This window comes from Oncorhynchus keta, chromosome 25 (genome assembly GCF_023373465.1).
Source record: "Oncorhynchus keta strain PuntledgeMale-10-30-2019 chromosome 25, Oket_V2, whole genome shotgun sequence".
NCBI lineage: Eukaryota > Metazoa > Chordata > Actinopteri > Salmoniformes > Salmonidae > Oncorhynchus > Oncorhynchus keta.
Genome location: NC_068445.1, coordinates 27,833,777 through 27,857,473, shown reverse-complemented (window position 1 = coordinate 27,857,473; position 23,697 = coordinate 27,833,777). Strand labels below are relative to the sequence as shown.

General features: G+C 42.5%; 1 pseudogene; it reads left to right on the top strand.

The window, feature by feature from the left end:
* Positions 1 to 327: 327 nt before the first annotated feature.
* Positions 328 to 23,697, top strand: part of LOC118357876 (hexokinase-2-like) — a 53,320-nt pseudogene continuing 29,950 nt past the window's right edge.

The window sequence follows — 23,697 nt, the reverse complement described above, 5'->3', positions numbered from 1 at the left end:
AGCATAGAGCTATGGGAATGAGCAGCTATACACATATACAGTGGATGTACAAATGTACACTATCAGTATGAATATATCTAAATGTTGACAGATTAGCAGTATAGTGCAGTTATTTTGTGTACAGTTCAAGTCAGAGATGACTTGATGCGGTGTGCAGCAGAGTTCATAGTCCATTAGTCATAAAAGTGCATTGAAATTTCTTAGGAACTGTCCATTCTTTAGAGGTGTGTGGCCACTTAGGGACACCAATTAGTCCTCTCACTTAAAACCTTGTAATTTGTTTGTCTTATTATTCACCTACCCCACATTTCCATGAATAGTCATATCATGTTACTGAATGTATCCAGGGTGTTGTCGGGTTTCGTTATCAACAAATGCGTCAAAGTACAGTAAAAAAATAAAATCAACACTGTAATGTTCCATTTCTGTTAGTCACATGTCTGTGGAACTTGTTCATTTGTTGAATCTTATGTTCATACAAATATTTACACATGTTAAGTTTGCTGACAATAAACGCAGTTGACAGTGAGAGGACATTTCTTTTTTTGCTGAGTTTACTTCAATTTAAGAATAATGGAGGCCACTGTGTTCTGGGGACCTTCAATGCTGCAGAAATGTTTTGGTACCCTTCCCCAGATCTGTGCCTCGACACAATCCTGTCTCGGAGCTCTACTGACAATTCCTTCGACCTCATGGCTTGGTTTTTGCTCTGACATTCACTGTCAACTGTGGGACCTTATAGAGACAGCTGTGTGCCTTTCCAAATCATGTTCAATCGTTTGAAGTTACCACAGGTGGACTCCAATAAAGTTGTAGAAACATCTCATGGATGATCAATGGAAACAGGATGCACCTGACCTAAATGTTGAGTCTCTTTTCAAAGGGTCTGAATACTTATGTAAATAAGGTATTTCTGTTTTTTTTTATTCACTAGTTCAAAAGTTTGGGGTCACTTAGAAATGTCCTTGTTTAAGAAAGAAAAGCAATATTTTTTGGTCCATTTTTAAAATAATATCAAATTGATCAGAAATACAGTGAACTGTAGACATTGAGCAAGAGGACAAGTACATTCGTGTCTAGTTTGAGAAACAGACGCCTCACAAGTCCTCAATTTGCAGCTTCATTAAATGGTACCCGCAAAACACCAGTCAACGTCAACAGTGAAGAGATGACTCCGGGATGCTGGCCTTCTAGGCAGAGTTGCCAAGAAAAAGCCATATCTCAGACTAGCCAATAAAAATAAAACACAGACACTGGACAGAGGAACTCTGGAGTGGTTGAAAAACACTTTGGTTGGTGTCGAGAGTTGCACCCCTTCTGAAAAAACCTACACTCGATCCCTCCGATGTCAACAACTACAGACCAGTATCCCTTCTCTCTTTTCTCTCCAAAACTCTTGAGCGTGCCGTCCTTGGCCAGCTCTACCGCTATCTCTCTCAGAATGACCTTCTTGATCCAAATCAGTCAGGTTTCAAGACTAGTCATTCAACTGAGACTGCTCTTCTCTGTATCACGGAGGCGCTCCGCACTGCTAAAGCTAACTCTCTCTCCTCTGCTCTCATCCTTCTAGACCTATCGGCTGCCTTCGATACTGTGAACCATCAGATCCTCCTCTCCACCCTCTCCGAGTTGGGCATCTCCGGCGCGGCCCACGCTTGATTGCGTCCTACCTGACAGGTCGCTCCTACCAGGTGGCGTGGCGAGAATCTGTCTCCTCACCACGCGCTCTCACCACTGGTGTCCCCCAGGGCTCTGTTCTAGGCCCTCTCTTATTCTCGCTATACACCAAGTCACTTGGCTCTGTCATAACCTCACATGGTCTCTCCTATCATTGCTATGCAGACGACACACAATTAATCTTCTCCTTTCCCCTTCTGATGACCAGGTGGCGAATCGCATCTCTGCATGTCTGGCAGACATATCAGTGTGGATGACGGATCACCACCTCAAGCTGAACCTCAGCAAGACGGAGCTCCTCTTCCTCCCGGGAAGGACTGCCCGCTCCATGATCTCGCCATCACGGTTGACAACTCCATTGTGTCCTCCTCCCAGAGCGCTAAGAACCTTGGCGTGATCCTGGACAACACCCTGACGTTTCAACTAACATCAAGGCGGTGTCCCGTTCCTGTAGGTTCATGCTCTACAACATCCGCAGAGTACGACCCTGCCTCACACAGGAAGCGGCGCAGGTCCTAATCCAGGCACTTGTCATCTCCCGTCTTGATTACTGCAACTCGCTGTTGGCTGGGCTCCCTGCCTGTGCCATTAAACCCTACAACTCATCCAGAACGCCGCAGCCCGTCTGGTGTTCAACCTTCCCAAGTTCTCTCACGTCACCCCGCTCCTCCGCTCTCTCCACTGGCTTCCAGTTGAAGCTCGCATCCGCTACAAGACCATGGTGCTCGCCACGGAGCTGTGAGGGGAACGGCACCTCAGTACCTCCAGGCTCTGATCAGGCCCTACACCCAAACAAGGGCACTGCGTTCATCCACCTCTGGCCTGCTCGCCTCCCTACCACTGAGGAAGTACAGTTCCCGCTCAGCCCAGTCAAAACTGTTCGCTGCTCTGGCCCCCAATGGTGGAACAAACTCCCTCACGACGCCAGGACAGCGGAGTCAATCACCACCTTCCGGAGACACCTGAAACCCCACCTCTTCAAGGAATACCTAGGATAGGGTAAGTAAGGGTAGGTAATCCTTCTCCCCCAACAAGATTTAGATGCAAGTGGCTGTTCCACTGGTTGTCATAAGGTGTATGCACCAATTTGTAAGTCGCTCTGGATAAGAGCGTCTGCTAAATGACTTAAATGTAATGTAAATGTCATTAAAACTCATATGTAAACTTCCTACTTCAACTGTAATTGCAAAAGGGTTTTCTAATGATCTTGGATTTGGACTTGGATTAGCTAACACAACGTTTCACTGGAACACAGGAGTGATGGTTGCTGATAATGGTTCTCTGTACGCCTATGTAGATATTCCATTAAAAAGCTGCCATTTCCATCTACAATTGTCATTTACAACATTAACAATGTCTACACTGTATTTCTGATAAATTAGAAGTTATTTTAATGGACAAAAAAAATTGCTTTTCTTTCAAAAACAAGGACGTTTCTAAATGACCTCAAACTTTTGAACAGTACTGAGTATTTGCAAAAATGTCTAAACCTGTTTTTGCTTCGTCATTATGGGGTATTTTGTGTAGATTAATGGAAAAATAGAATTAATTCAATTTTAGAATAAGGATGTTAAGTAACAAAATGTGGAAAAAGTAATTGGGTCTGAAAACTTTCCGAATGCGCTGTATATTTATATTACTCTGTTTTCTTCCTCTCTTTCTCCCTCTTAAGGTGGATAAATTCTTGTACCACCTGCGGTTATCGGACGAGAACCTGATTGACGTGTCTGAGTGGTTCCGGAGGGAGATGGATAAGGGGCTGGGCCATGACTCCAACCCTACGGCTGCTGTGAATATGCTGCCCACGTTTGTGCGCTCCACCCCTGACGGGACAGGTAAGGGGGTCGGTGGAGGGGGTCTGACAGACATCTGAGTAATTTCTATTTTATTTACGTTGTGTCCCAAATGGCACCACATTCCCTTTACAGTGGGACTGGCCAAAAGTACTGGTCAAAAGTAGTTCACTATAAAGGTAATAGGGTGCCATTTGGGATGCAGACTTAAATGTTATTTAATCAGGAAGTCCCATCGAGGTCAGAAGACTTCTTTCTTCAGGGAGGCCTGGAGAAATCTCAGTACATCCATGCCGCAGGCCCTTCTTAGAGTCCATAGAGACCCATGCCTTGCCTACCAATGCACTTTACAGGAATAAGAAAAATTGCACAGTCCTTCAATAATTTCATATTTGTAACTTGCTTAGATGAGGGCAGGCTGGTAGAATGAGAGACTGGTGGTGAAAAGCACATAAATCCTGAAGCTGTGTGTCTCAGCTGCAGAATATGACCTGTTCCAGTGAACTGTGTCAGAATGACACAGCTAAGCCCAGTTAAGAGCCATAGATGGATATATACTGTATATATTTATAACTATATGACTCTTGCCCCATCTAAAGTGTTTAAAAAAAATCTTATTTAACCTGTATTGAATGAAAAAGTGCCATTGGTGTCAGAAGACCTCTCTCCCAAGAGAGACCTGGCCATCAAGCCTTCTCATGCACAGTAATTGGAATCTTCAAGAAACAGCTTAGAAATATGTCAACTATGGACTGGTTGTTGAGGTGAGAATAGGAGGGAGTTTTTTTGTTTGACAGCCCTTTAGATCAGGGTTTCTCAATCTTCGCCCTAGTTTCTCAATCTTCGCCCTAGTTTCTCAATCTTGGCACCTTTTGTTTTTGCCCTAGCATTCACCCATTTGATTCAACTAATCCACTCATCAGCAAGCCTTTTGATTTAAATTGGGTGTGTGAGTGCTAGGTCAAGAACAAAATGTGCAACCCTTTGAATCCCCAGAACCACGATGAACCTTTAGCTAATGAGAGTATGCTGGTGAAGAATGGCACATAGAAAATCTGGGCTCTGTTATAATATCCATCTACACTAGCATACCACTTTTAAAGAAATTAATTGGACATGCACTCTAGGAGGGTTTTGTCTAGAAGGGACACAGCTTTTGTGAACTTACCAGCAGGTTAGGATCATTAATGTAGCAGCTTAGGAGAATTAGGTTAAGGTTTGGAAAAGGGTTAAGGTTAGCTAAAATGCCCCCCCCCCCCTTTTTTTTTTGGACGTAGCTGTATCCCATCTAGACATTACACTCTAGCGGTAGCCCTATGCTGCATGAACATTGAAATGTCCCAGCTGCGTTTTCCTTTGAGTTTGACCTGTGTTAGTGACTGTGACCGGGGCATATCAAAAGTATATCAGGTGGCAAAAACCACTCTTGGAGACTGGGGAAGGTGATTTGTCGTAAGTGACTGGAGAGGAATGGTAAACGTGAATTGCAGAGAAAGTGCAAAAGCACCCAGGTCAGACCTCGGTTTGCTCAGCCTGTTGATTCTGGTCATTATTGGCATATTAAACTCCAACCTATCAGATAAGTGTCTATCCAGTTGAACCACTGTTATGTCTCCCTCCCTCTTTCTCATCACTCTCACTTTATCTGCCTCTCTATCTTGTCTTTCTCTCACTCTTTTGACTAGTGTTGCACGATATACCGAAGCTTCTGTACTTTTTTTTATACTAAAACATGAAAAGTGGTTTGGTACTAGAATTGTTGTTACTTTCTGTACTTATGTCAAATTTGTCTCACGTGACATCATATGTGGATTGAGAGGATCGAGTCTGAATCTTTGACAGACAAATTATTGTTACTTTCTGTACTAATGTCAAAGGTGTCTCACGTGACGTCAAAGATTCAGACAAATTACTGAAGGGGGCAGTAGCTAGCCAGGCTGCGTTTGCACATGCAGCTGACACCGAGCAAGCCACTTACTTAAGAAGCAAGCAAGAAGAGCATGGCTTCTTCAAACGGTAATTTCATACCTTCACACACACAACTTTTATTATAGCTCAGTGTCCGCAGCTTGTTGACCAAACTGTCTGCAGAAGCGAACTATGGGAATACTTTGATTACAGAGCAGATGGGAGGCCAGCCCACCAAAACTCCCAAGTAAAAGGTGTTACAAAGCAGTACAGTGCACTTTATTAGGCTACAGATTAAATACGTGATGAACTTCACAGGGTGGTCAATGTGCAAAGTGATGAGCTTGATGTTCCTTTCCAATATATAACGAGGGTTTTATTCTGGTGACATGATCAATGCTTGGTTGCCATTTGACAAATACAAATAGCTATCTTATCCATAATAATCTCATAATTTAGGTAGCCTATCTGCGAGTTATTGTCTCTAGCTCACATGCCAAGACCAGAGTGGGCACATTTGCTATATAAACGCAACAGTTTTTGACATAACCATCAGTAGAGTTGAAAATGCGAACGAAACGCATTTAACTTGTATTTGTGTTCGGTACATGGCCATTTAACGTCAAAAGTTATTTTTATGTGCACTACATCATCAAATAATCAAAGCTTGATGATGAGTTGGTTATTTGAATCAGTTGTTTAGTGCATGGGGGGGACACTGCTGTAGACTAAATGTCTATGGTAGACTATTGCAGTATAGAAGCTTCAGCAGAAATGAGATATTCTATTTGTTATTTTATTTGTTCTACCAGTTATCAAAGTATTGTTCAATGTTAACAAAAAATCTGTATTGAAAAAATCTGGTATTGTGTGTGTGTGTGTGACAGCACTATTTCTGATTCTCTCTCTCTCTCTCCTCGTTCTCTCCTCGTTCTCTCTCCTTCCTTTCGATGTGTTTTTCTTTTCATTCTAAATGATGTGGTTAGCCACTGATGTTGAATGTTCAGTAGGCTTTTCACTCAAATGTGACAGGATTCAAAACTTATTTTATACTTGTTTATTGCATTTGATAAAACCTTATAGTTTGGTAATTAACATTTTATGTTGGTTGTTACGCATTATAAAATAAGGTCAGTCCATTGAAAGATTCCCCTTTATATCTCTTAAAAATGGTAGAAGGTCATGGGTATGTTATTGGCAATGGGTGAAAGACATCACTTTTCAAAGAGGACTCTGATGTTCAGAAAGAGCCTACTGCTTCATGGCCAATGTCCTTTGTGGTTGTAATGAAATTCATTTTAGTCTGACTTGTGATCACCCCTGCTCCAATCAACATTATTGCTGCTCATGGTTATCTCTATTGCAGCTTTGTAACTTTCATAGAGACTGTGGTAGAAACGTATACACTATTTATAAAATAGTACTATGACATGAAAAATACCATTAGGCCTATTTTTGGTACATTCTTGGATTTATTGTTGTCCTCCATTTAGGCTGTTTGGAAGACTTGTAGTATATAATTGATTTACCCAGACAAGCACCACATTCCCACTTAAATATTTGGTATACCTGTTTTCTTTACCCTCTCTATTGCAGTTTAGTAGACGTAGAACTGTTAGTTTGTGTTTTTTGTATAAAACATTTTTTCTTGCTTTGCAGCATTTTTGAGTATGTGTGTGTTTTTTCCCTGACTCTTCCAGAAAAGGGAGACTTCCTGGCTCTCGACCTGGGTGGGACCAACTTCTGGGTCCTGCTGGTGAAGGTGTCTGACAACGGGAAGCAGAAGGTGGAGATGGAGAACCAGATCTATGCCATTCCTGAGGAGCTGATGAGGGGCAGCGGCGAAGAGGTGAGAGGAGAAGGGGATGTTCATTTCAATGGACATCAGGAATGACCTAAATTCACACAGCAAATCCAAGCAATGGGCCAGATGCTTGACCTTTGACCTTATTACTATGACCTCTTAAAGGGACAATCATGAGTTTAAACAAAAACAAAGCAACCACTCCACCAATGTTTCTGTAAAAAGCTGATGGATGGGGCTGGAGAAATTTAATTAACACACAGACCTATGGATGCAAGGACTGACCATCCATGATATCAAAATTATAGTTTTAACTATGTTATGAGGCTGTAACTGGTTTGTTTACATTTACTTTGTTTACAAACATTGGTGTAAAACAGTTTTCTATTTTGGGTTCTGATGGGGTACGAAACTAATAAGCTCATGAGTCATAAGTTATATTCTTCAAGAATCAACAGATACATTAAAATTAAAAAAACGTATACATGAATGATATGTATGTAGCAATTGTCCCTTTAAACACTGCCTCATCGTCCAGACCAAGCAGTATCAATGTCGGTAGGTCTGATTTATGACATTTGTATAACATCGCTAACTTTGATGCTGGGAAGAACATCTGGTTCTGGAATAGGGGTTTCATAGGTATTTCTAATACGAACTGTGTTGGGTAAAGACAACATTCGGGGTGTTCAATAAGGGTTGAGGTTGGTAATGGCTTTTATGTCATATATGTCATATTTGACCATAACATCATAATTTCGCTAAAATACGAGAAAAATGGGGTGGGAAAACGCATAAATCATATCAATGAACTGAAGGGGTTACTAGCACATTGACCAGTTTGCTGCTGTATATTAACACCCCTCCGTTTCGCCCTTAGCTCTTCGACCATATTGCTGAGTGTCTTGCTAACTTCCTGGAGAAGCTGGGGATCAAGAACCAGAAGCTTCCTCTGGGCTTCACCTTCTCCTTCCCCTGCCAGCAGACCAAACTGGATGAGGTGAGGAATAAGGAGGTTCACTATTGAGGACCGCATTTGAAATTTAAAGAGAAAAATGGAACTGTGATTTGGAGGTTTGAGCCTTCAGAATGATCCAGAAGTTGTCATTGTCTGTGTGCGTGTGTATGTTCATGCAGAGTATTCTGGTGTCATGGACCAAGGGCTTCAAGTCGCATGGTGTGGAAGGGAGAGATGTGGTCAGCCTTCTGAGGAAAGCCATCATAAAGAGAGGGGTGAGTCAGTGGAAAATGAATGGGCCAAGGTTATGCACCAGTGGCAGCACTCTCTGTGCCTACCACCTTGCCACATCATGCCTTTTTCCTTCCATACAGATAATGTATGGCCTCGTAGCAAACTCCCAGACATTGTGTGCTACAAAAGTAATCTGACCTATATAGGTTATGCTGAAAGTATAACATGAAGGCTTCAGGCCAGCAACATTAAGATAAACTGAAACCCAGTGTTTATTCAAGTTTAGAAAGAGACCATCACACTCAACCCACCAATATCAAGCAAAAAGATATGCCATACAAATATACAGTACCAGTCAAACATTGTATAATAGTGAAGACATCAAAACTAGGAACTAACACACATGGAATAATGTAGTAACCAAAAAAGTGTTCAACGAATCAAAATGTATTTTAGATTCTTCAAAGTAGCAATCCTTTGCCTTGATGACAGCTTTGCACACTCTTGGCATTCTCTTGACCAGCTTCACCTGGAATGCTTTTCCAACAGTCTTGAAGGAGTTCCCACATATGCTGAGTACTTGTTGGCTGCTTTTCCTTCACTCTGCGGTCCAACTCATCCCAAACCATCTCTATTGGGTTGAGGTCGGGTGATTGTGGAGGCCAGGTCATCTGACACAGCACTCCATCACTCTCCTTCTTAGTAAAATAGCCCTTACACAGCCTGGAGCTGTGTTGGGTCATTGTCCTGTTGAAAAACAAATGATAATCCCACGAAGCGCAAACCAGATGGGATGGCGTATCGCTGCAGAATGCTGTGGTAGCCATGCTAGTTAAGTGTGCCTTGAATTTTAAATAAATCACAGACAGTGTCACCAGCAAAGCACCCCCACAGCATCACACCTCCTCCTCCTTGCTTCACGGTGGGAACCACACATGCAGAGATCATCCGTTCACCTACTTTGCATCTCACAAAGACAGGGCGGTTGGAACCAAAAATCTCAAATTTGGACTCATCAGACCAAAGGAGAGATTTCCACCGGTCTAATGTCCATTGCTTGTGTTTCTTGGCCAAAGCAAGTCTCTTCTTCTTATTGGTATCCTTTAGTAGTGGTTTCTTTAACCATGAAGGCCTGATTCACGCAGTCTCCTCTGAACAGTTGATGATGAGATGTCTGTTACTTGAACTCTGTGATGCATTTATTTGGGCTGGTAACTCTGCTGCAGAGGAGAAGTTCATTAGAGGTAATTCTGGGTCTTTATTTCCTGTGGTGGTCCTCATGAGCGGGGGGGGCGGCAGCGTAGCCTAGTGGTTAGAGTGTTGGACTAGTAACCAGAAGGTTGTGAGTTCAAACCCCCGAGCTGACAGGGTACAAATCTGTCTTTCTGCCCCTGAACAGGCAGTTAACCCACTGTTCCCAGGCCGTCATTGAAAATAAGAATGTGTTCTTAACTGACTTGCCTGGTTAAATAAAGGTAAAAAAAAAAAAAAAAAAAAAATGAGAGCGAGTTTCATCATGGTCGCAAGAACCATCAAGCCCTGCAAGTTAAGAAACTTTCAAAGTTCTCTTTGTTTATTTGAGCTGTTCTTGCCATAATATGGACTTGGTCTTTTACCAAATAGGGCTATCTTCTGTATACCACCCCTACCTTGTCACAACATAACTGATTGGCTCAAACGCATTAAGAAGGAAAGAAATACCACAAATTAACTTTTACAAGGCACACCTGTTAATTGAAATGCATTCCAGGTGACTACCTCATGAAGCTGGTTGGGAGAATGCCAAGAGTATGCAAAGCTGTCAGAGGCAAAGGGTTTGACTTTGAAGAATCTCAAATATAAATTCTAGTTTGATTTGTTTTAAAACTTATTTTTGGTTAGTACATGATTCCATATGTGCTATTTTATAGTTTTGATGTCTTCTTATTATACAATGTAGAAAATAGTAAAAATAAAGAAAAACCTTTGAGTAGGTGTGTTAACTCGACTGGTACTGTATAATAAATCCAATAAATTAAGATTTTATAACACAAAAGAGAAATAACAACAAGGTTTTTGTTTTTGCAATTTTTCTATTTTATAACACCACACTCTGAATAATGCTTGTTAGTAGCTGACATGTCTGTGTGACTTTGTTTCCATGCTTAAATAAATGACAGCACTGATGAACCTTGGAGTATTTACCCATTTTGTATGGAACATTAAGTCAAACTCTTCCTACTGAGCTTTACAGTAGTTATCCTTTCATGTCTTAAGGTGTATTCAAAACTCGAGGGGGGGGGGATAAGTCATAGGGCGCAGGTAATCTAGCGGTTAGAGCGTTGGGCCAGGTGTACGTAACCCTAAGGTGCTGTACTACTTTGGCTGACCCTATAAAACACATTTTACTGCACCCATTTGGTGTGACAATAAAACATATTTCTTTTATAGCCCACTCTGTGATGGCTATTATGGGAATGTGCTGTGTGTGTGTATGTACACAAATCAAATCAAATGTATTTATATAGCCCTTCGTACATCAGCTGATATATCAAAGTGCTGTACAGAAAGCCAGCCTAAAACCCCAAACAGCAAGCAATGCAGGTGTAGAAGCACGGTGGCTAGGAAAAACTCCCTAGAAAGGCCAAAACCTAGGAAGAAACCTAGAGAGGAATCAGGCTATGTGGGGTGGCCAGTCCTCTTCTGGCTGTGCCGGGTGGAGATTATAACAGAACATGGCCAAGATGTTCAAATGTTCATAAATGACCAGCATGGTCGAATAATAATAAGGCAGAACAGTTGAAACTGGAGCAGCAGCACAGTCAGGTGGACTGGGGACAGCAAGGAGTCATCATGTCAGGTAGTCCTGGGGCACGGTCCTAGGGCTCAGGTCCTCCGAGAGAGAGAAAGAAAGAGAGAATTAGAGAGAGCATATGTGGGGTGGCCAGTCCTCTTCTGGCTGTGCCGGGTGGAGATTATAACAGAAGATGGCCAAGATGTTCAAATGTTCATAAATGACCAGCATGGTCGAATAATAGTAAGGCAGAACAGTTGAAACTGGAGCAGCAGCATGGCCAGGTGGACTGGAGACAGCAAGGAGTCATCATGTCAGGTAGTCATGGGACATGGTCCTAGGTCTCAGGTCACGCAGTGTGCAGTGCGTTTGGAAAGTATTCAGGCCCCTTAACTTTTTACTGTTGTGGAAGTTCTTAAACAGGGACACTCAAAGTACATTTTAAATTAATCATTGTTTGTCAGCGAGCTGGAGAGTTTCCAACAAACTTAATGCACCATAGTGAATATCTGTCAGAAGCTCTGCTAGGGCAGTCCCAGCAGTTGTCTGTTTATAGCTGTGTATAAGACAAGTTATATTTGCATGATTTAGCATAATTTATTAATCATTACCGTTTTGTTTCATTCATAATGCTGACCAATACTGACTGGTTCATAACATGTGACATACCAATACCTCACGAGGCTTCTTCTCTTTAAGCTGAGACCTTGACATATTAAGTTGTCAAAACAAGGTCTAGGCGTACTGCCAAATTGCAGATACTGATAAGTGAGGATTTGTTCAGTCAGTCACTTGCTGTTATTAGAACAGCACATGTATAAAATGTCCATCGCATTACAGCCTTGTTCTAAAATTGATTACATACATTTTTTTCCTCATCAATATACACCAAATGCCCCATGAGGACAAAGCGAAAACGGGTTACATTTTTTTCATTTTACAAATGTATTAATAATAAAGAGCAGACACCAAATTTCATAATTATTCAGACCCTTTGCTATGAGAATCAAGTGAGCTCAGGTGCATCCTGTTTCCATTGATCATCCTTGATGTTTCTACAACTTGATTGTGGTCTACCTGTGGTAAATTCAAATGATATGACATGATTTGGACAGGCACACCTGTCTGTATAAGTTCACACAGTTGACAGTGTATGTCAGAGCAAAAATCAAGCCGGACAATTGGAAGGAATTGTCAGTAGAACTCCGAGACAGGATTGTGTCGAGGCACAGATCTAGGGAAGGTTACCAACACATTTCTGCAGCATTGAAGTTCGCCAAGAACACAGTGGCCACAATCATTCTTAAATGGAAGAAGTTTCGAACCATCAAGACTCTTCCTAGGGCTGGCTGCACGGTGATCATCTCAAGGATGATCACTGGAAACAGGATGCACCTGAGCTCAATTTCGAGTCACATAGCAAATGGTTTGAATACTTCTGTAAATAAGGTATTTGTTTTTTACTTTTAATAAATGTGCAAACATTTCTAACAATATTTTTTGTTTTGTCATTATGGGGTATTGTGTGTAGATTGAGGGGGGAAAAAATAATTTAATCAATTTTAGAACAAGGCTGTATTGTAACAAAATGTGCGAAAAGTCAAGGGGTCTAAATACTTTCCGAAGGCACTGTATATGTACAGTACCAGTCAAACGTTTGGACACCTTCTCATTCCAGTGTTTGTCTTTATTTGTTTATTTTCTACATTGTAGAATAATAGTGAAGATATCAGAACTATGAACTAAAATATGGAATCATGTAGTTACCAAAAAAGGTGTTAAAGAAATCAGTAAATTGTGTATTTGAGTTTCTTCAAAGTAGCCACCCTTTGCCTTGATGAGCACACTCTTGGCATTCTCTCAACCAGCTTCATGGAGGACAGTCCATCATTACATGAAGGTCAGTCAAAATGGCAAAATGGTGCTGATAGAGGGCAGCTGTTCTTCTAGCCCCTAGGCAACTTTGCAGTATTTTTATTTTTGTGTTTTTTCTTACATTATTAGGTCAGAAACGTGTTATTACGTACAGCGCGGAATAACTTTTAGATATCAGAGCGGTGGTAACTTACCAGCATTACGATAAGGTATACGATTTCCCGAATCGGATCCTTTGTTCATACCCACGAGGGCAATAGAACTGTTTCCAAAGGCTGATCCAAAACACCGCTGGCGGAGTAGAGGTACTCAGAGGGGACTTCCAAGTATATTACTCGCTAATGTTCAGTCTCTGGACAATAAAGTTGATGAGCTGAGGGCATGGATTTCCTTGCAGAGAGACATCTGGGATTGTAACATGCTCTGTTTCACAGAAACATGGCTCTCCGTACAGCCAGTTGGGTTCTCAGTTCAACCCGCAGACAGGATTAAATCTCTTCGGGAAGAAGGAGGGCGGGGATGTATGTTTCATGATTAACTACTCATGGTGTGATTATGATAATATACAGGAACTCAAGTTTTTTTTTTCCCCGACCTAGAATACCTCAATCAAATGCCAATCCTATTACCTCCCAAGAGAATTCTCTTCGGTTCGTCACAGCCGTGTATATTCCCCCTCAAGCCGATACCACGGCAGCCCTCGAAGAACTTCACTGGACTTTATGCAAACTGGAAACCACATATCCTGAGGACGCATTTATTGAAGCTGGGGATTTGAACAAAGCACATTTTAGGAAAATGCTACCGAAGTTCTATCAACACATTGACTGAAGTACAATGGCTTGTGAAAGTATTCACCCCCTTGGCATTTTTCATATTTTCTTGCCTTACACCTGGAATTAAAATGTATTTTGGGGGGGTTTGTGTAATTGGATTTACACAACATGCCTACCACTTTGAAGATGCAAAATAGTGTTTGTGAAACAAACAAGAAATAAGACAAAAAAACTTGAGTGTGCATAACTATTCACTCCCTCAAAGTCAATAGTTTGTAGAGACACCTTTTGCAGCAATTACAGCTGCAAGTCTCTTGGTATGTCTCTAAGCTTGGCACATCTAGCCACTGGGATTTTTGCCCATTCTTCAAGGTACAACTGCTCCAGCTCCTTCGAGTTGGATGGGTTCCTGCTGGTGTACATCAATCTTTAAGTCATACCACAGATTCTCAATTGGATTGAGGTCTAGGCTTTTGACTAGGCCATTCCAAGACATTTAGATGTTTCCCCTTAAACCACGTGAGTGTTGCTTTAGCAGTATGCTTAGGGTCATTGCCCTGCTGGAAGGTGAACCTATGTCCCAGTCTCAAATATCTGGAAGACTGAAACAGGTTTCCCGCAAGAATGTCCCTGTATTTAGCACTATCCATCATTCCTTCAATTCTGACCAGTTTCCTAGTCCCTGCTGATGAAAAACAGCCCCACTGCTTGATGCTGCCACCATGCTTCACTGTGGGGATAGTGTTCTCGGGTGATGGAGTGTTGAGTTTGCACCAGACATAGCATTTTCCTTGATGGACAAAAAGCTCATATCATCTGACCAGAGTACCTTCTTCCACATGCTTGGGGAGTCTCCCACATGCCTTTTGGCAAACACCATTTTCCTTCGTTAAACAATGGCTTTTTCTGGCCGCTCTGTGCAGTGTACAGCTTAAGGTGGTCGGTCCTGTGGACAGATACTCCAATCTTCGGTGGGGAGCTTTGCAACTCCTTCAGGTTTATCTTTGGTCTTATCGTTGACTCTGTTTAATGCCCTCCTTGACTGGTCTGTGAGTTTTGGTGGGTGGGCCCTCTCTTGGCAGATTTGTGGTGGTGCCATAATCTTTCAATTTTTCAATGGTGCTCCGTGGGATGTTCAAGGTTTCTGGTATTTTTTTTATAACCCAACCCTGATCTGTACTTCTCCACAACTTTGTCCCTGACCTGTTTGGAGAGCTCCTTGGTCTTCATAGTGCCGCTTGCTTGCTTGCTGGTGCCCCTTGCTTACAGGTGTTGCAGACTCTGGGGCCTTTCAGAACAGGTGTAGATATCCTGAGATCATGTGATACTTAGATTGCACACGTGGACTGCACACGTGGACTAAATAATTATGTGACTTCTGAAAGTAATTGGTTGCACCAGATCTTATTTAGGGGCTTCATAGCAAAGGGGGTGAATACATAAGTGAACACATATGCATGCACCACTTTTCCGTTTTTAATTAGAATTTTTTTTCAACAAATTTTTCACTTCACCAATTTGGACTATTTTGTATGCCCATTACATAAAATCCAAATAAAAATCCATTGAAATTACAGGTTGTAATGGATCAAAATAGGAAAAAACGCCAAGGGGGATGAACTTTTGCAAGGCACTGTACCCATTCAATGCTGGTCTGACCAATCGGAATCCATACTTCAATATTGTTTTTATCACGAGGGCTAGGATATGTTCCGGGTAGCCTCTGAGAATAACATTGAATACGCTGATATACGGTGACTGAGTTTATCAGGAAGTGTACAGGAGATGTGACTGACCATTAAAACCAACCCTAACCAGAAACCGTGGATAGATGGCAGCATTTGTGCCAAACAAAGCGAGAAACCACTGCATTTAACCATGGCAAGATGACTGGGAATATGGTTGAATACAAACAGGGTTGTTATTCCCTCTGTAAGGCAATCACATGCAAAATGTCAGTATAGAGACAGAGTGGAGTAGCAATTCAATGTCTCATACACGAGACGTATGTGTCAGGGTCTACAGACAATCACAAACTACAAAAGGAAAACTAGCCACATCGGACACCAACGTCTTGCTTCCAGATAAGCTAAACACCTTCTTCGCCTGCTTTGAGGATAACACAGTGCCACTGAGGCGGTCCGCTACCAAGGACTGTAGGTTCTGCTTCTCCGTGGCCAACATGATTAAAACATTTAAGCTTGTTAACCCTCGCAAGGCTGCCGTGCCAGATGGCATCCCTTGCCTGTCCACCAAGCATGCACAGACCAGCTGGCTGGAGTGTTTACGGACATATTCAATCTCCCTGTCCCAGTCTGCTGTCCCCACATGCTTCAAGATGGCCACCATTTGTCCTGTACCCAAGAAAGCAAAGGTACCTGAACTAAATGTCTATTGCCCCATTGCATCCACTTCTGTCATTAGGAAGTGCTTTGAGAGACTAGTCATGGATCATATCACCACTACCTTACCTGACACCCTAGACCCACTTCAATTTGCATACCGCCTCAATAGATCCACAGACGATACAATCTCCATCGCACTGCACTATCCCATATGGACAAGAGGAAAACCTAAGTAAGAATGCTGTTCATTGACTATAGATCAGAATTCAGCACCTTAGTACCCTCCAATCTCATCATTAAGCTCGGGGCCCTGGGTCTGAACCCTGCACTGTGCAACTGGGTCCTGGACTTCCTGACAGGCCACCCCCAGGTGGTGAAGGTAGGAAACATCGCCACTTTGCTGATCCTCAACACTGTGGCCCCATAGGGTTGAGTGCTCAGCCCCCTCCTGTACTCCCTGTTCACCCATGACTGCATGGCCACGTCATTGTGCAGACACAACAGTAGTATTCTTGATTACCATCAATGACGAGACAGCCTACAGGGAGGTGGTAAGGGCTCTGAGTGTGGTGCCATCGTCAAAACAAAGGAGCTGATCATGGACTTCAGGAAACAGCAAAGGGAGCACCCCCCTTTCCACATCAACGGGACCGCAGTGGAGAAGGTGGAAAGCTTCAAGTTCCTCGGTGTACACATCACTGACAAACTGAAATGGTCCACCCACACAGACAGTATGGTGAACAAGGCGCAACAGAAAAATGTTAGATATTACTTGTTCGACATCACTGCACTGTTGGAGCTACAAACTCAAGCATTTCGCTATACCCGCAATAACATCTGCTAAACATGTATGTGACCAATAAAATTTGATTTCAATGAGAAAAATTAAGAACTTAACATTTCTTCAAGTGCAGTCCCAAAAACCATCACACTAAGCGCGAACTAGATGGGATATCATTTGTTTTTCAACAGTACAATGACCCAAAACACAGCTCCAGGCTGTGTAAGGGCTATTTTGACCAAGAAGGAGAGTGATTGAGTGCTGCATCATATGAACTGGCCTCCACAATCACCTGACCTCAACCCAACTGAGAGGGTTTGTGATGGAGTTGGACCGCAGTATAATTGCACAAGGCGAGGCCCAAATGCAGACACAGGAGGCAGATGGTTGAGCTCAGATATTTATTGCACCAAAAGGGTTAGGCAAAAAGGCAGGTTGGGGAAAGGCGAGGGTTCATAAACCAGGTCAGAGTCCAAGGGGATAAGCAGGCTAGAGGTTAGGCAGGCGGACCACAGGTTAGAGTGGTCAGGCAGGCGGATTCGGCGTCAGGACCGACAAGGGTCAAAACCACGAGGGCCAGGAAAAAACAGACTGGGAAAAATAGGAGCTAGGAGAAACGCTGGTTGACTTGGCAAAACAAAATGAACTGGCACAGAGAGAAACACAGGGATCAATACACCGGGGACTAATGATTGGGGACTAATCACCAAGACAGGTGAAATGGATAAAGGCATGACAGTACCCCCCCCTCTAGGGACGCCACCTGGGTGACCGGGATTTCGGTGGTGAAAGTTGGCGATGAGGGTCGGGTCCAGGATGTCTCTAGCGGGAACCCAGCACCTCTCCTCCGGGCCGTAACCATCCCAGTCAACCAGGTACTGGAAACCCCTGCCCCGTGGTCGAACACCCAGGAGGCATTTCACTGTGTATGCCAGATGGCCATCGATGACGGGGGGAATGGGCCTGGAGACAGACGACTAAGGGCTGTGAGACACAGGATTAATCCTAGACACATGGAAAGTTGTGTGAATACGGAGGGTACAGGGTAACACAAGATGGACAGCAGTGGAACTAAGGACCCTAGAGATGGGAAAAGGACCAATGAGATGGGGGGAACAGTTTGCGGGACTCCACTCGAAGGTGCAGGTCCCGAGTGGAAAGCGCCATACCATCTGCCCAATGCGGTAGCGGGGAGCTGGAGTCCGGCGACGGTCCACTTGTCGACGATACCTAAAGTTGGTCTTGAGAAGTGCCGCTTGAGCTCTTCTCCAGGTACATCGACAGTGGAGGATAAACATCTGGGCCGAGGGTATGTGGACCTCTTGCTCTGGGAAGAGCGGAGGTTGATACCCCATAGAGCACTCAAAACGGGAGAGTCCTGTGGCTGAACAGGGAAGGGTGTTCCGAGCATATTCCACCCAGACCAGTTGTCGACTCCAGGTAGTGGGGTTGGTTGAGACCAGGCATCTTATGGTGGTTTCTAGGTCCTGGTTAGCTCGCGCCGACTGGCCGTTGGATTGGGGATGGAATCCGGAGGACAGGCTGGCCAACAACCCAATAAGGGTGCAGAAATGGGTGGCCTTGGAGAACCGGTCCACTACCGTCAGAATGACAATGTTGCCATCAGATGGAGGGAGCCCAGTGACCAAGTATACAAAGTATACAAGCGGTGGACACTTTTCCCGTGCTTTTAGGGCCCATAATGCAATTCTTCAATTCTTCCGAAAATGGGTATGGCTTCACAACGGTTTCAGATTTGAAGAAAATGACGGAAAATATGCAGCCGAAGTCCAACAAGATCGGATACAAATTAATTTCTTTAACTAATTATACCAAACATTACAATGTTGAGTAATGTAATAAAGTCATGATTTAAATCAATTACATTACATGTTATGTTGGCTGACAATTTGTTAGCTACACTATCCTTACGAACCGCATAGCATTACAGCAGTATGTACCGGTATGCTAGTTACCTAATGTGAGTTGGCTACTAATACATCGAACTTGCCATGCAGTATATTAACTATATGCTAACTACGCAGCTTTTATTGACTTGATTATTCACTTCATTCTTAGCTAAGTGGTATAGTCGTTGTGCCTTCTCAATGGACGTTGTTAATTCTGGCCATCTACTCTGATTTCAGAGCACTCTCTTCTGAGTGTTCCAGAGCGCAGAATAACTGAATTTATGAACACTCAAAACCTGTTGAATGCCGCTGGTGTCTGTAAACGTAGGCAAAAAAACGCATTATTTTGCCAGCAGTACATTTACAGTCACCAACGCTCTGAATAACATGAAAACAGCCTAATCAGCTCTGTTTGGGCAAGGAAAATGGTCAGAGTGAGGTGTTCTCTCATTTGTGTCTGGGTGTAGTTGGGAGGTCAAAACGCTTGGATCAACTCTACTCCTCGGCCAGAGCGTCCAGTGTGTGCTCTGAACGCTCTGAGCTAACAAACAGATAATCTGACACTGCTCTGGATTTTCAAATGCTCAGAGGGCACTCTGGCACTCCAGATTGAATTTACGAATACACCCAAAATCGTAAACTAGCAAGAGGTTGCATAGCAACAGCATCAATTTCCAATACAGGGAAAATGCTAATACGCTCAACTGAAACGATACTGTTCATAGCATGTTTTTCAAATGCTAAATTATCTGTAAAATTGATTGTGTAGTTTATCGAAGATGTTTTAGACATGAAGCACGACATGCATGGGATTTGTGCCACAAATGCTAAAATGTGTGGATTTGGAAACAGTCACAGGGTAACTAAATCAAAGCATGGATTGCTGTCATACCTTGTCCATAGACTACTTACAGGGTTAGGAAACCAATATGTAATTTGTGTGTGATTTAAATTGGCTGCTAATAACGGACCATTAGTGTTGATCTAGGATCAGTTTTGGCATTTAGATGACAATTAATAAGATCACATGGACATGATGGACCTGATCCTAGAACTGCACTACTACCCTGATCACAACCTGTATCTTTACTTGTTGATCTTCATAGGTGTTGCGTCATGCGTAATGATGTCAATCACAGCACACTGGCTACTAGGTAAGTCACTTGATAAGTTAATTATGTCCTGTTTATTTCTTTCTAGGACTTTGACATTGACATTGTGTCGGTGATCAACAACACTGTGGGCACCATGATGACATGTGGATACGATGACCATCACTGTGAAATAGGCCTAATTGTCGGTGAGTCTCACTAGGATCCTGTTACACGTACAGTGGGGAGAACAAGTATTTGATACACTGCCGATTTTGCAGGTTTTCCTACTTAAAGTATGTAGAGGTCTGTAATTTTTATCATAGGTACACTTCAACTGTGAGCGACGGAATCTAAAACAAAAATCCAGAAAATACACATGGAGCCACAGATTGTAGCCTAGTGCCACTTTGATTGTCCGACAATAACAAAGAATGTGTAAAACATGTGTAGATTAAAGTGTGTATTTTTATGGGTCGCATGTCATAAAAACTATACTGAACAACAATATAAGCGCAACATGCAACAATTTCAACAATTTTATTGAGTTACAGTTCATGTAAGGAAATCAGTTAATTGAAATTAATTAATTAGGCCCTAGTCTATGGATTTCCCATGACTGAGCAGGGGCCTGAGAGGGCATAGGCCCACCCACTTGGGAGCGAGGCCCACCTACTGGTGAGCCAAGCCCAGCCAATCCAAAAAAGTTTTTCCTCACAAAAGGGCTTCATTATAGACAGAGACGAGACCCCCAGCTCCGCTGAAACCATTGACAACTACATAATGTTTTCAAGGGATTGGGAAATAAATATTATAACTATTTGTTTTAATATCATCACCTATTGAGCATAGTCGGAACTACAAATGTTTAATTATTCCATGCAAAACAATTGTGCACATTTAGCCCTATCATCAGAGTTGTACAGCAAATAACTATGCTTTTCATGATCCGTAAACATCAATGATCATGTAATGTCAGATACGTGAAGGTACAGTTGAAGTCTGAAGTTTGCATAAACCTTAGCCAAATGTATTTAAACTCAGTTTTTCACAATTCCTGACATTTAATCCAAGTAAAAATTCCCTGTCTTAGGTCAGTTAGGATCACCACTTAATTTTAAGAATGTGAAATGTCAGAATAATAGTAGAGAGAATGATTTATTTCAGCTTTTATATCTTACATCACATTCCCAGTGGGTCAGAAGTTTACATTAGTATTTGGTAGCATTGCCTTTAAATTGTTTAACTTGGGTCAAACGTTTCGGGTAGCCTTCCGCAAGCTTCCCACAATAAGTTGGGTGAGTTTTGGCCCATTCCTCCTGACAGAGCTGGTGTAACTGAGTCAGGTTTGTAGGCCTCCTTGCTCGCACACGCTTTTCAGTTCTGCCCACACATTTTATATAGGTTTGAGGTCAGGGCGTTGTGATGGCCATTCAAATATCTTGACTTTGTTGTCCTTAAGCCATTTTGCCACAACTTTGGAAGTATGCTTGGGGTCATTGTCCATTTGGAAGACCCATTTGCGACCAAGCTTTAACTTCCTGACTGATGTCTTGAGATATTGCTTCAATATATCCACATAATTTTCCTACCTCATGAGGCCATCTATTTTGTGAAGTGCACCAGGCCCTCCTGCAGCAAAGCACCCCCACAACATGATGCTGCCACCCCGTGCTTCATGGTGTTCTTTGGCTTGCAAGCCTACCCCTTTTTCCTCCAAACATAAAGATGGTCATTATTGCCAAACAGTTCTATTTTGTTTCATCAGACCAGAAGACATTTCTCCAAAAAGTACAATCTTTGTCCCCATGTGCAGTTTCAAACTGTAGTCTGGGTTTTTTATGGCGGATTTGGAGCAGTGGCTTCTTCCTTGCTGAGCAGCCTTTCAGGTTGTCGTTATAGGACTAATTTTACTGTGGCTATAGATACTTTTGTATCAGTTTCCTCCAGCATCTTCACAAGGTCCTTTGCTGTTGTTCTGGGATTGATTTGCACTTTTCTCACCAAAGTACATACATTTCTAGGGGACAGAATGCGTCTGCTTCCTGAGCGGTAGGACGGCTGCGTGGTCCCATGGTGTTTATACTTGTGTACTGTTGTTTGTACAGATGAACGTGGTACTTTCAGGCATTTGGAAATTGCTCCCAAGGATGAACCAGACTTGTGGAGGTCTTGGCTGATTTCTTTTGATTTTCCCATGATGTCAAGCAAAGGGGCACTGAGTTTGAAGGTAGGCCTTGAAATACATCCACAGGTACACCTCCAATTGACTCAAATTATGTCAGTTAGCCTATCAGAATCTTCCATGACATAATTTTCTGGAATTTTCCAACCTGTTTAAAGGCACAGTCAATTAAGTGTAGTTACATTTCTGACCCACTGGAATTGTGATTAAGTGAAATAATTTGTCAGTAAACAATTGTTGGAAAAATTACTTGTGTCATGCACAAAGTAGATGTTCTAACCAACTTGCCAAAACTACAGTTTGTTAACAAGAAATTTGTGGAGTGGTTGAAAAACTAGTTTTAATGACTCCAACCTAAGTGTAAGTAAACTTCAGACTTCAACTGTATGCATGTATGTGTATGACTGTGTATACAGTATGTATATATAATATTTATTTATGTTTTAAGTAATCCCAAGTGGATGGGGTTTGTCGGGGGGAGGGGGGAACATATACCTATACCTTCACTTTCATATATTGTTTTACTATCCTTCAAATATGCATATTGTATCGTATATCTTAGATAACTAAGGTTGTTCCCTTCAGAATCTCTTCCCTAGGTGTAAACTTGATCATGTTGGCCCTGGATAGAGCTCTACTGAGGTTCAGGTTTTCATGGTAGCATTTTGCTCTAGTCTAGGAGAGGTAGATGCAGCCTTCCAACAGGGGAAGCCCAGCATAGGATCCAAGGTTTTCTTCTGGGTAGATCTTTTTTTATTTTCTTTATGTTCTATTGCTCTGACCTTTCAGGACACTGGCCATGTAATCGTACTAACATTCATTTCTGATGACTATGCCTAATTCACATACTCTAGGCTCCACATGCTTTATCAGCTGGGACGTGAAAGGAATTAACCAGGTGATCAAGCGTAGCCAAGTGTATCCTCATCTTAAGTCCTTAGGTCCGGACATTGTTTTTCTCCAAGAGGCCCATCTCCGGTCCAGCAACCATGACAAACTAAAGAGAGGATAGGTACACCAACTATTTCACTCCAACTTTGGTGCTAAGGCCAGCGGGGCAGCCATCCTTATCAGAAAAGGCACCCCCCCGTTTGTCTCCTCCAAAGTAATTTGAGATTCTTATTGCAGATATATTACAGTGATGGGGAAATTGTTTAGCACACAGGTTGTTCTCGCTAACCTCTATGGTACTAATTGGGATGACAATCAATTTTTCTTTGACCTCATCACAACACTTCCCGACCTTAACTCTCATCATTTGATATTGGGCGGAGATTTAAATTGTGTATTGCATCCAAGTCTTGACAGATCCAGACCGAAGCCCAACAATGTAATTTCAAAATCAGGCGCAGTAATCAACTCATTTCTAGAATCCTATCATTTTTCTGATCGATGGAGGAGGAGCAGTCCCACTCCTTTTTTCCTCCAGTCCACCGCTCACACTCTAGGAATGACTTTTTCCTGCTGGACAATAGAATTATTCTATTTTGTAACTAATATCAAATATCACAGCATCGTTATCTCAGAAGATAGCCCTGTCCAGCTAGATATCTGCTTTCCGGACAGTACTGTGTCACAACGCGATTG